This window comes from Sminthopsis crassicaudata, chromosome 2 (assembly GCF_048593235.1).
Source record: "Sminthopsis crassicaudata isolate SCR6 chromosome 2, ASM4859323v1, whole genome shotgun sequence".
Classification (NCBI taxonomy): Eukaryota; Metazoa; Chordata; class Mammalia; order Dasyuromorphia; family Dasyuridae; genus Sminthopsis; species Sminthopsis crassicaudata.
The window spans coordinates 319,385,209-319,399,868 of NC_133618.1; positions in this window are offsets into that span (position 1 = coordinate 319,385,209).

Genomic DNA, 14,660 nt, shown 5'->3' on the forward strand with positions numbered 1-14,660 from the left:
AAAGGAGATTACTGGGGGCAGCAGCATTTTGCAGCAAGGATAGGATTTAAAAGTCTCCTCCCTCTTCCTAATTTGAGAGAATGGGCATAGATGGAAAAAATGGTTATTGGGTCAAATCAGAAAGTGACTGCACCTCTTTTCATGGCCTTAATCAAGGTTCTCTGTGTTTTTATCAACAAAGAGGAAAGTATTAGGAACTGTGAAAACTATTCTTATATGTTCAGACTAAGGAAACCCTTTGTCATCAATATATTAATAATCTCAGCCCATTGGAATGGGCTTCAAAAATGAGTGTCAATCTAGGAAATTTTAAATCACTTACTCAGAATATAGTGTTGTTCCAAATTAAAATGAAGAATTAAAGAGTGGCTTTCGCCATCCATCCTGCAGGAATTGCCTAATTTACAGGTTGTTCTAACGTCTTTAGGAATCTGGGATTCCATGGATATGGTGTACCTCCTTTGATGGAGATGGCAATGACTCTGTCTTGAGTTTCTGTGGCCAAAATAATTAACTACCTGGTAGTCAATCCGTGATGATGAGCCTCTATGTGTATCATTAAGCTGAACTTGGGATGGAAGACGTAATTCATTTACAAGCACATGGTCTCAAATCTTTTCACCTTAGGAGAATCTTCCAGACTTTGCACTCCCTTGGCATAGTCTATGCCAACCCAGGATCACCTATACACAATGACCAATAATAATAGCCTACACTTATGTAATTCTGTGTAATCAGCGAAAGGCAGCACATCATAGGATCCCAGTCCTGCTTCTAACACATACTAGCTGTATAACCATGGGCTAATCATCTAAAACTATCATTGCTCAGGAAACTAAGAAGTTTTAATTGTCAAGTTATTTTTCAATTGTATCCAACTCTCTGTGACTCCATTTTGGATATTTTCTCAGCAGAGATGCTAGAGTAATTTGCCATTTCCTTCTCCAGTTCATTTTAAAGATGAGGAAATGAGGCAAACAGAATTAAGTAGTTACAGAGTTAGTAACTGTCTTAAGCCCAGATTTGGATTTAGGCACATGAGTCTTTCTGGTTTATCCACTGCATCAACAAGCAGACCATAAATTGCCTAGCCAACAAAAATATGCATTAATAGAATGAGTTTCAATCCAGGGGATTCCCAATACCAATAAAAGTATAAGACAACAATGCTATGATGTAGACAATGAGGAAAATTCAGAGGGATTTATGACCTGCTGAGGGTCACCCATTAAGTGTCTGGGCCAAGTTTGAACCCCAGTGTTCCTAGTCCTCTATCATACCATGCTAGTTCTCAGAGGCTTGAGGGATAAAGTTTTAGTGCATCATTCAAGCAGCTACATTATTTTAGGTTAGAATTTAGGGAATAAGAAAGCCCTCCTCTCACATAAAGTTAATTCACATTATAACTCTTCTCCTCCCAGTAGATCTTTCCTGGCTCTCCTAGAAATGTAGAGATGAAGCCAGAACTGTTGGGAAGTCCTACACACATTCATAGGGATGACATCTTTGAAGTGCTATATTACCATTCTCTCAACCCAAAAGAACCATTCAAAGCTTGACTTCCCTTTATTTAGGTCAGACAGGCCTTTGCAGCATTTAATTTCTGGGTAAGAAATGCAGATTATGTCTTACTTAAGTATGATTTAGCCAATTTGTCCACTAGCCCTTGCCCCCCTCCCAGTAACTACACTGATTAAAACCTAGAGAAAGTTCATTCACTGTCTAGATAAGAGGGCTTAACATAGGGTTTCTTGGTTCCTTCATCTGTAAAATGATCTGGAGCAGGAAATGGCAAACCACTCCAGAATCTTTGCCAAGAAAACTCCAAATGGGGTCACAGCACGACTAAACAACAATAAAACAACAACAACCCTTTTTTGTATCATGAAACCCTTGGATAATCTGTTTATAGCTACAGACTCATCACAATAATGTTGGAAGGTATTTGTTGTTGTTGTTAATAATAATAATTGAAGAAAATAAATTCTAAACTTCAGAGATTAGTGAAAATAAAGATGTAGTTCCTGCCCCAATTAAATTCAAATCTATCCATTCGGACCCCAGATGAAAAACATCCAGCTTAAAGGTTTACAATATGGGTTGGGTGACCCAAGCTAATTTGGATTGAGGAGACCCCAAGTACATTTCATCTCTCACCTTAGAAGGCAGTCAGAGCAGCCTGTTAGAGTGGCCAAAAGTGTGCTCTTGTACCTGCCACTATAACTTGGGATAGGCCTTGGCCATGTAACACAGATTGATTAGAATGGGAAAGATGCTGAGTTATAACAAAAGTGCCTTTGGCTTCCCAAGAGAGGCTGACTAGAGGGAGGATATGCATTCCAAGATGGATTCACAGGGCCAGTCTCTTCCCTATCTAAATGGTGCCCTGGACAAACTTTCAGACTACACATTTCCCTGGAATTACTGATGGAATATAGCTTCTGGGGGAGACAGAAGTAGGGAGGTTCCCCTGATCTTGGGGTACTTCTGTTCTGTCAATGATTCTAAAATCTTATAGTTTTGGAATCTGTGATCCTGAGGTTCCCCCTCCCAATCTTGGAGGGCTATTGTTCTGGCAACCTATATATCAATGAAAATAAAAGTTCTCTGACCTATGAATAAAATAATAACTCTTGCCTTAAACTTTAGGGAAAATATGTTAGTGATCCTGAGACTCTCTGACCACAGAGTGCTATAATTCTAATAATTTATGTCAATGATTCTAAAGTTTTCTGGCTTTAAGATAGTCCTAGGGTCTGCTGGTTAGGGATAGCCAAATTGCTGAGACCACTCCTCAGTTCTACCTCTAGACCATAAAATTAGCATATCAATAACATGAAGAACCGGATAATATGTCTCCTTGTTTCTGATTCTGTGCTAAATTCTTTTGGAACTTAACCGACTTTTGAGACACCTAGTGACACTGGTCTGCAACCGCAACCTTTTGGGGTCCTTTCCCAACCTCAACATCACAATTCTGGACTGAAAGCAAAATTACCGATAACACTTCAAGGCTCTTGTAGTGGTTTGGGTTATTTGTGTGTGGAAGAAAGGGATTTGGTTGTTTTTCTAAATAAAAAAAAAATGGATAAATCTCAGAGTCTGCATTCTTTGTCTCTGGATCCCTATTTCCTAGAAAAGCCAGTGATTTTTCTAAGCTGGCTTGAAATTTCCCCATCATGACCTTAGAATCTGAGGATTCTGCCCTGTTTCTTTTCTTTTCTGCAATGCCCCAGCAAGAAAACCAAGATATAGCCACAAGATGGCAATGTTTGCTAGCAAGTCAATGGAAAAAATCTTCCTGATATATTTGGGTTATTTTTGAGAATGCTTACTTCTTTATAATTCACACTTGCAAAGATACCTTATGCACATTAGGTTACAACCAACAGGTCTGAAAATCATTTAGTGTTAGACATTAAGAAGCTGGGTCATTCTCTAGAAAATAGATTTATTCCCCTCCTGGGGGTTGGAAGGGAAGGGCTATATCCTCTTCTGATCTCATCCATGAAGGATATGTGGCAAGGAAGACAAATCTGGTTAACTGCCATAACTTTTCATCTCCAATCTACATTTGTTTCAATTGGGAAAGGTAAGGCTTTATTTGGAAACGTAACACTACTTCATGGAATCAATCACAGAATTTCAGATTTGGAAGTGACCTCAGCAACCCCATTTAGTATGAACTATATCTATACACTCATATTTTGTTATCTATCCCACCCATCTCTATGGTACCTGCAAATGTGATAAACAGGTTATTTATGCCTTACCCAAGCCACTGATAAAAATATGAAGATCTCATCCCTGGACTGTTATTTTTACTTAGGTAAACCAAAAAGACTCCACTCTGATTTCCCCAATCTACTAATTCACCCTGATTTAATATCTAGCTCCTTCTATCCCTGGCCCCCATTAGCACTCCAGTCATCTACAAAACACAGATAGATCTGGAATCAGGAAAACCTGAATCAAATCCTTCTTTAGACACTATCTATGTGACTTTGGGCAAAACATCCATATTCCATCCATCATAGGTTCCTCAACTGTCAGAAATCTCCCAGGATTGTTGCAAGAATCTGATAATATTTGCAAACCATAAAGTGTTATGTAAATAATAGCTATTATTAGTATAAGTCCCTCTTTCAGCAAAGGAGAACCACAAAGGAAGCTTGCTATCCATCCTTCCTCTTCCCCATCCATGCATTTAGCATCAGTAAATGGGGGTAGGAAGGAGAAAAGTAATACAGGCTCTATTTAGTCACCATAACATGGACAAAGGTGGAATTTTGGAAACAATGAAAATCCTCTCTAATATGACACCCCAGGATTTCCTAGCTCCTTTTCCCTGGTTTATAGGGCCAATTTTGTTTCCCTTACAAAAAAAATAATAACAATAAGGCTTTAGGTGTTTGGGGAAGAAAGGAGCAGAAAATAAAATGAGTTTTGTTCATTGAAAACATTTTTTTCACTTAATAAGGTTTATCTGTTTATCTTCCTACATGAGAGGATGATGCTTGTAACTCATTAGAACTTTCTCATTATTATGATGGTTAGAAAAAGAATATATAGACAGAGAGCACAGGTATAAGTTGAATATGAAAGGATAATAATTTTTTAAATTATGAAATTGAGAGGTGAGAAAAATATACTGGGAGAAAGGGAAAGGGGAAAGGTTCAAATTATCAACCATTAAAAAAGAAAAGAAGAAAAAAAATATTTTGAAAATGAAATTAATGGAACAGGAACAGTTCTATCACAAAGCTCCCCCCACTCCCCATCCTATTCCTGAGAGCTTCCAAGCTGATAGTTCTCTGCCTTCCTTGCCATATAAACACTTCTAAATTTTCAGACCATGCTAGGATAGCCCACAAATCTGGAAGATTCCTCACGTGATACAATGATGTTGCTACTGTACACAGCTTCACTCTCATTTGGAAAATTAGAACTAGTAAGAGGTTAGTGGAAACTTGATTAAATTATAGGTTCTTAATATGGGATCCATGAACTCCAAGCAAATTTCAGGGATTCAGTGAATTTGGATAGGAAAAAAATTATATCTTTGCTTTGTTTTCACCAATTTCTAATTGAAATTTACTATTTCCTTCGATTATGCATATAGTAATCAATAGCAATATTTTGAGAAAGAGTCCATAGGCTTCAACAGACAGCAAATCTCCAACACACAGAAAAAAAAGATAAAACATCTGGATTAGATGAATCAATGCTATGGGTATAGAGAAAATGATTGTCAGGCTTTCCTGGATTCAGTGGTATATAAATGGTATCCCTCCAACTACCATTCTCAAGAGCCAAATATCCTCTCTTCCCTAACTCTGGTCTCTCTCCTCTGTTGCTAATCCATTAAAAAAAAATCTTTTCATAGGTCAAATCCTATTACGATGGACAGAAATGGACTACAATCCCTTTATAAAGAAGAATTCTAAGCTCTAACTGTAGCCCATCGATATTAAACGATATTCAGCACTGAATTATTTTTAGTCCAGTTTGAAAAGATATGGGAATCATTGAATGATATTTATCAGAGGAAAAAAAAGGTTATGCTACCTTGAAATTCTTATCCTAGGATTTATAGAAAATGTACTCTCAATGATATAATCTCTTGGTCTCAAGAACACATACCCACAGCCCCTTTATAAAATAATAGACTCTAAGAAATCGATTTGTTCTTTTCATTTTTCCCACAGGGCAAAGATTTTATTATGCTGCTAAGAGTAGGGGAAACCCATAAGGGTTTTTAAGCAAGAAAAAGGGGAAATACAAATAGCAAGGGGAAAAACAAGTGCCTAAAAGTAACCAGGAGGACTATATCATTATGATTTGGTTTTTTTTAGTGAGTACACAAAAGCATGTAAACCAAAAGTACAATTCTGTTAGCTCATCATCACTGATTTTTGACATCTCTCATTCATCAACCCTATGTCTCAATCCCAAATTCAGGAGTCCCTATGAATTAGTGCACCTTACTAGATGAAACAGGATCGTAGCTTCCTCTGTGGAAGTCTTTCTACTATTTTTTAGAAGATAAAGATCAAATTTAGTAAGATATTACAGGATAAATAAATAGCCTAGCCACCCTTTGATGTGTTTCTAGTATAGATCTCCCTTCTTCTTCCTCAAAGAGATAAATTTGAAAGTGGAGTGATACAGAATTTTGGAATGAAATCCTAGCTTTGTTATGTAGGAACATTGACTGAGACCTAGAAGAAACCAGCCAGCACATTTATCTTTGCTTAATTCCCTATGGCTAGAACTAATCAGCTAGTTGGTCTTTTTAGAGTCACCTGCATTGCTTCAACCAGAATCATCACCTCCCAGAGTGTTTGGGTCCCAAACGAGTTGTATTACAAAGCATATTACCCCGGACAGCCAAATACATGATTGAGGGGGAAAGGAAGATGATATTGCAACCAACTCTTTCAAACTAACCTATAGTTTAATTTTCTTTGTGAGCATTTACACCTCAGAATTCAGCAAAAGCTAAAAATTATAGCCTTGATACATTATTTTGTTGATTGTCTAGACTTAATAAAGTTGATGGAGAAAATATTAAAAATGAGGACTAAATTTAAGTGTGTCTTGTATACATTCTTTTCTTCTAAAGTTGTTAAAACACTAACACCTCCCTATAACCATCTCATCTATCTCCCCCCTAACACAAGGAAAACAGGGCAGCCACTATTCCTGTTCCTGCTCCCTCTTAAGTTTTTCTCTCCCACATCATCACCACAGTGTCTCGGCCTTCTTCCTACAAGAGCAGATCTTTCTGTTCACTATGAATTGGATCATAAGTTTTTGAGAAAAATTTCAAAAACAACCCCAATTTACTGAAATAGGGAATAGAAACCAGATCTCTTAAGTGACTCTGAGCTTCAGGTTCAAAAAAGAGAATGAGCATCTAGTATTAACAAGTAGGCTCCTATTGATTCATCCTATCACCACCTTTTTTCTCCCTTTTCTTACACTTTATTCCCCTACTATTTGAACTGGGGACACTGGCTTCCTTGCTGGTAAACAAGACACTTCATTTCTCAACTACAGGCATTCTCTTTGACTATTCCCCATTCCCAGAACCTTCCTAAATTCTACCTACTGCTTTCCCTGGCTTTCTTTAAGTTTCACTTTCAGAAATATATTTCAAGAAATCATAAAGAACATTAGGATTCAACAAATAAACTATGCCTTTAAACCCAAACCACTATGGCTCCACTGATTGGCCAGAAATAAGTCCCAGTCTAAGCCTCACCCTCTTATTGCTTGAGTCTTGATGGCTCAGAGTGGGAGTAAATAGCAATTGTTTCTGTTCTGGTCAGAAACTCTGGGGATCCTCCCCTCCCAAACTGATACTTTTGTGAAGGAAAAGTAGACCATCTTTTACCTTTATTACCCTTAATTACTGAATGGATATTGCCTCAGATGAAATAAAACCTGTTGGAGACATTAGCTTAAAAAGGCCAAGGTCTCCCATTGCATCTAGGACCTTCTCTAGTCATCCTGACCTATGTCCTGCTACTGAAGTCTGATGACACTGGAGGAGAGAATGGGGAAGATGACTTTGTATAGCCCTACCTCATTTAAAACAAATTTACTACTTAGAAATCATTAGCCTTGTTCAAAAATAAAGGATAAACAACAATTAAGTCCCAACTAAAAATCTCATTTTCTTCTGCAAACCTTTATCAATCTTTTCTAATTATCATGCCTTTCCTATCTTTGCCTATCTCCTACCATGCTCTATTTATCCTATAAGTATATAGCTTATTTTTACATATTTGTTTATTTATTATATCTTCCACTAGATTGTGAGGTCTTTGAAAGCAGGGACTCTTTTTTGCCTATTTTTATATTCCAGAACTTAAACAAAGTGCTTGACATATAGTAGATACTTGATAAATGTTAATTAATTAACTAACACAAGGGTTCCATTTAGGCCCATAACTGAGGCAAGTGACCCAAAGGAAAATGGAGAGGAAGGTGGTGGGTATAAATAGGCTGCAACCTATTACTAATGACTATAATAGTGATAAAAATGGCATAAAGATCCCCCAGAATATTTATGATTAGAAAATACCAGAGTGAGGGATAAGAATATGGACCTATAATGGTAATGGACATCAAAGGTCAACCTGATATTTTACAGGGGAAACTTGGACCCAGATGGATTCAATGGCCCGCCTGTGGTCATACAGGAAGGGCCAGAGAAAAGATTTGAATCCCACTGATCCCAGAATTCTTTCTACTTTATCTCAGCAATGGTATCCATGAAATGTAAAACCTAGAGAAAGGCCTCTAGCATGTTAGATTCTCTATAAAAGATTTGTGATGACAACCTGACAAAAATAGAAATATGCTTAAAAAGATTGCACGTATTTAACCTAATATCAGATTATTGTCTTGGGGAGGAGGATGTAAGGAAGGAGGGAGAAAAAACTAGAGGACAAAGTTTTACAAAAATGAATGTTGAAAACTACCTTATATATATAATGTGAAAAATATAAGATTATTTTTTAAAGATTTATGAGAAGTCTAGACCAAGATTCATTAATTGAACTAGTGTTTGTGAGTACTTGTCTGAACTCACATAGAGAATGTCCATGTTGATGAAATCATACATCCATTGACATCTTTGTAGGAAGGACAGTGATTTCACTGCTGGTAAGAAAACAGAGCAAAGATCTGCTGAATTTATGAATTCAAATTAGTGACTAGGGACATGATGGAAGGTGAAAGGAATTTTCTCACCCCAAAAGATTAGGCATAATTTAAAAGACTGCTTAGGCAAAAGAAAAACAGTTGAAAAACAATAAACAAAACCAGGCTTTCTCCAGATGGCTGGGCGGCTATATAGCTAGCTAATGGGGAGGGGGATATAGGAGTCTGAGCCAAACTGATAGACCCTAGGTGATCAATTAAAATAGCTAGGATTATTCCCTACCCTCCACCCCCACTCCCCAGGCAAGGCCATACAGATGCTCCAAATCAGGAAGAACCATCAGAGAACTCAGCAAAACTACCAGTAGATGTCACAATAGCAAAAAGAATAGACCGACTGAAAACTCCAATTTGAGGCAATGGAGAAAACAGCTTAATGACATTGCCAGCCCCAGCAGATGACTTTGCTGGTTATATGGGAAGCAAGATGCAGCTCTGGTCCAGAAAGCTGTTCTAAGGGAAATGCAGCCTGAAGGGCATAAACTGCTCTAACCCAGGTGTTCTTTCACCAGCTATGGGAGAAACATGGTTACTTTCCATGTCACTTATTTTCAGTGCAGTTTAATATTTTATGCTTTAAACTAATGTCTTCTGGTTGGAATGGTTAAAAGAAATATCAGTGGGGGTTTGTGAGATGTATTCTGGGGGAGATGCTTACCCAAAATAGAACTTGAACCTATATGTATATTTCAGGGGACTCACATATGAGAGACATATACTAAGGCTGTATTCATACATAGGTCAATTGATGGACCAATCAATGTGAATTTATTCAAATTCCCTTAAGTCCTTGAGAACAGAGAATGTTTATTCTTATCTAAACTCTGATTGTCTGTCTTGTCTCTCTCCCTCTCCCTCCCCTTGTGTGTTTTCATTTCCCTCCCCCTGTGTTTCTCCCTTTCCCTCCCCCATATGTCTCCCTCTCCCTCCCCCTTCCTCTGTGTTTGTCTCCTCTCCCTCCCCCTGTGTGTGTCTCCTCTGTGTCTCTCTCAGGGACTTTGTTGCTTTATCTGCAAAGTAAAAGCTGAATAACCATAAAAAAGTGGAGATTGAACTACATAATCATTAAGGTCCCTTTTAGTTTTAAATTTCTGTGATACTATGTTCTGAGGGGAAAAAATGAATGATTCAGTGACATTAAGAACCGGACATGGGCACAGAAAGTTATAGTGGAATAGGGAATGGAATAGTAAATGGCATGAAATGATTCAAAGGGCCAATTGAGGGAACTGTAATAACAGACTCCTTCTTAACCAGATTGAGAGATGAAAGTGATAGATTTGGAGTAAGAGGAGCTGATTTTGAGTTCTGATGCTGCCATTTAGTATTCATGTCTCTTTAGTCAAGTCAATTGGGCAGCTAGCTGATAAAGTGTATAAAGTACTAGAACTGGAGTTTGAAAGATCTGAATTCAAATCCAGCCTCAGATGCTTCCTAGCTGTGTGACTCTGGGAAAGTCACTTAACTTTGCTTACCTCAGTTTCCTCATGTCAAATGAACTAGAGAAAGAAATGGTGAACCACAGTATTCTTGCCAAGAAAAATCCCAAATGGGATCACAAAGAGTTGAATACAACTGCAAAATTAGTGAATAACAAAGTGAAGTCAATTAATTTCTCTGGACTTCAGTTTTCAACTCTGTAAAATGAAAAGATTGAACTAGATGGTTTCTGAGGTCCTTCCTGCTCTTATTCCTGTGTTTTGATAAGACTATTTAGTCTAACCCCTTCACTTTAATATTCACTAAGGATATTTTAATTGTGAGAATTTGCACCTTGGAAACTGACAAATGCTACAAACCAGGTTTTGATTATTATTGATTGTCTAAACTTGAAAGAATTATGAAGAAAATTTTAATAATTCTAATTGACTTAAAACTATGTCTTGCATACATTTCAGAGATCTGGTTGTTAAACATTTAGCAGCACACCAAGGCCCAAAGAATGCTAGACTTAGGTTCAAGGGATCCTACTTTGTAAACTAGCTTTGCCACTTAATTCTTTTGGGACTTTGGCCAGGTCCTCCCTGGGTCTCAATTTCTTCATTGATAAAATGAGGACATTAAATTAGGCTACATCTATAATTATTTCCCTAATCTATGGTCTGAGTTGTATGGAAAGGTCACCAGTTGCCAAAATCAGGTTTAGAACCCAGGTTCTTTGAGTCATGGTACAGAAAATAATTAGGAGCATTTATAGAAAAATACATTTGGGGGAAATAATGCCAGAAAATGGAATAATGTGACAAATATATAAATGGACAGATACAATGAGATTCCCAGAGAAAGTTATGTGAACAGCTACTAGCCAGGATAGTCCATTGAGACCTAAGGATAGAAAAAATTCTCTATAAATGTAAACTTTTGACATACAAAGCCCCCCAAAATCATTCAAAGCTAATGAATAAAGAATATGCCTAGAATGTGGGAAATACTATTCCAGATGTACTTTAAATTAGTCAGAAATCTTTTGGATTATTGAGTTTAATTCTAGATGGACAAGAAATTAACAATGAACTTATTCAAAGGGATGTAACCAAGACAGTATGGGACTGCAAATTACCTCATAATAAGAAAGAGTTGAAGGAATTGGTAATATTTAGGACTAGAAAAGAGAAAGCTTGAGGCAAATAATAGTAACTAAGTAACTAACAAAAAGGAAAACAAGACTTAAGCATTTTGAGCAATGTAATAACCAATCGATCATGAATCCAGAACACTCATAATGAAGCACCCTTCCTGTCTCTTGACATAAAGGTGATAGATTATAGATGTGGAATGACATGTACTTCTTCAGACATTTATGTGGGTTCATTTTGCTTGATTATACTTATTTGTTTAAAGAGAGATTATATATTGCTCAGAAGTATGAATAGAAATGCAGCTAGGGAAGTTGGGGGGTATGACTAATGATGAGGAGGGAGGTGAAGGAAGGGAAATGTTTAAAAATACACAGAAGAAAGTCAAAGAAAATTCAGAAGGGGACACAGACGAGGAGGTTAATTTTGTTACCATCATGTTAAATTTAATATACATTGTTTCTAAGTTTACATAATAGAAGTTCAGTTTCAAATGTAATCATTTTTCTTTGCTTGTATGTTTATATTGAATGTTCATTTTTGTTGTTTGTAAAGTTCATATTTAAAAGAATTATTTAAAAGGGAAGAAAGCTTATTAAATGAAAATATGAATGAATTGGAAAGAAAATTGTCAAAGTGGTTGACCACCAAATATAGGTCTTGGCCACACCTGTGAGTTGAGTTAGAAGCTTGTTGGTGGTGGTGGATTCATTTTAGGAAAGCAGCATGGTTCAGTGGGGAAAATTCCAGATTTAGAATCAGGTAGAATCTGTCTCTGTCACATGATACCCTGGTGTCCCTTCTCCTCTCTGGGCTTACATTTCCTCATGTAAAATAAAGGGGGTAAACTGGATCAGGGCTTCTTAAACTTTTCCCATTCGATCACTTTTTTACCTAACGAAATTTTATGTAATCCTGGGAATCTAGGTATACAAAATAGGTATACCAATAAAACATTTACTGATGATAAATCATAATTTCATATCCCCTGAATTCAGTTATAAGATCCTGTAAAGGTCACAATCACAGTTTAATAAGATGGGAACTAGATGATATGATAAATTCCCAACCAACTCCTTTTTTGTGATCCTACAATTCTTTGCACCTACGGGAGGGCACCACAATTAGATGCCCTCATGTTTCAAAGGGTGTTTATATAATGATGTGGAGAGATGCTTGGACTATCTGGATTGAGAAAATAAGGAACAAGAAATATGTAAAAAGCACTAGAACTCTGACAGTTTGTGAGCAATCCAGATTTAGCAGGTGACAGAGATCTTGGCTAGGGTCTATAGGAGAAGAAAATACTAAATGGTTGGAGATTATTTATCAGTCCAATGAATTAAAATAATCTGGTCAAGAGAAACCAAATCTTCAAGGAGGAATTCCTAAAGAACAGTAAGAAGGCAGTAGTGTCAAGGACAGAGTCCTTAGGTGAGGGAGACGAGACCTGGATTCTAGCACTCATTCTATTACTTGGTTTGTTGTGTGTCCTTAGATGAGTCATTTCTCTTTCACTTCATTTTGCTTTTTTTTTTTTTTTTCCCTGAGGCAATTGGAGTTAATTGACTTACCCAGGGTCACACAGCTAGGAAGTGTTAAATGTCTGAGATCAGATTTGAACTCAGGTCCTCCTGATTTCAGGGCTGGTGCTCTATCCCCTGCACCACGTAGCTGCCCCCTTCCTTATCTTTTAAATAAGATTTTTGATCTAGAAAACCTTTACAGTCTCTTCTGAAAGTAGCATGCTACAGTAGAAGAATCTGAACACCTGAGTTCGAATCCTCACTCAGCTGCTTACTTCTGTGTAGTATGGATATGGTTTACCTCCAAGGAGCTCAACTGGGGGCATCAGGGTACACACAGCCTAGTGTCAGAAAGCTCATCTTGATTTCAAATCTATCCTCAGACATTTAACTAGCTACAAGACCTGAGCAAATCATTTAATCCTGTTTGCCTCAGTTTCCTCATCTGTCAAATGAGCTGGAGGAGGAAGGCAAACCACTCCAATATCTTTTCCCAAAAAAAGCTCACAAGGGATCATAAAAAGTTGGATACAACTGAAAAATGACTAAATAACAACAAAATAAATGGGTTGGGCTAGATGAGCTCCCTATTTTCTTCATCTCTAAATCTATGATCCTTTATTTGTAGATCTGTAGAATTTCGTTGGTATAAGAAACTCCCTTTAAGGAAGATGTGAATTCAAATCCTGCCTCCAACACTCACTAGCTGGGTGACCCTGGGCAATTTATTTATCTCCTGTCTGCCTCAGTTTCCCCTACTCTAAAATAGCAATTATAATAAAACCAGTATTGTTATGAGAATCTAAGGAGACAATAACTTTAAACTGCTCAGCACATTTTCTGGTACATAGCAGATGCTTGTTTTCTTCTCTGAGCCTCAATGATTTCTAAGTTGCCTTCCAACTTTGTATCCTAAAAAAAGAGGTCTGTGATATTTTGAAAATAACTATCTATGGTGTTAAACGAATGTCCTCTTGACATCTACTCAAATGGACTTGCTCTCAGGTCTTTTTGTCTTCAAGACAATTCTGCTCTGCTATACCATACTGACTACCACACATCTATAATTGATTTTTAATAAAAGGAGGTTCATGTTAAATTGGGTATTTCTTTCTGAAGTCACCATGTGTCTGATTCTCACAGCCTTGTCATTGATTTTAAATATAAGAAGAATATGAAAGAATGGGTGTTGGTGGTTTTTCTCAGTGACCATTTGTGGATTTCCTCATGTGGGTATGAGAGTGTCAGGATTGTATGGTATCTTATTAAAAGACTGGGTTGGAAATATCCTGAGGGGATTTCCTGCCTCTCCTACTTCCATAAATTCCACCATTAAGAAGAAGAACAGATAGTCAGGAGGAGTAAGAAAGACAAACTGTCATTCCCCACAATCTTCCAGCCTCTTATTGGTGATAACATGGGAATCCTGGTGACCAGGAGCTTTTTGCACCCACTTAGCCAAGCTACTATTAAAAAATCAGCAGCCAAAGGGCCTGGAGACAAAAGGGAGGAATGGAGGATGTGGGTAGGCATATTCCATGGGAAGCAAAATGAGAAGAGGTGAAAAGGAGGGACTGACTTTTTTTTATGTTCCTATGGCTTTTTACAGAGCAGGTTAATTAAAAAATCAGCTGTGTTATGACTGCTCTAAGAAACAGTCCGATTTATATATATATATATATATATATATATATATATATATATATATATATATATATATATATATATATATATATATATAAATCGGACTGTTTCTTATATATATATATATATCTTAATTTATATATATATCTTAATTTATATATATATATCTTAATTTTTATAT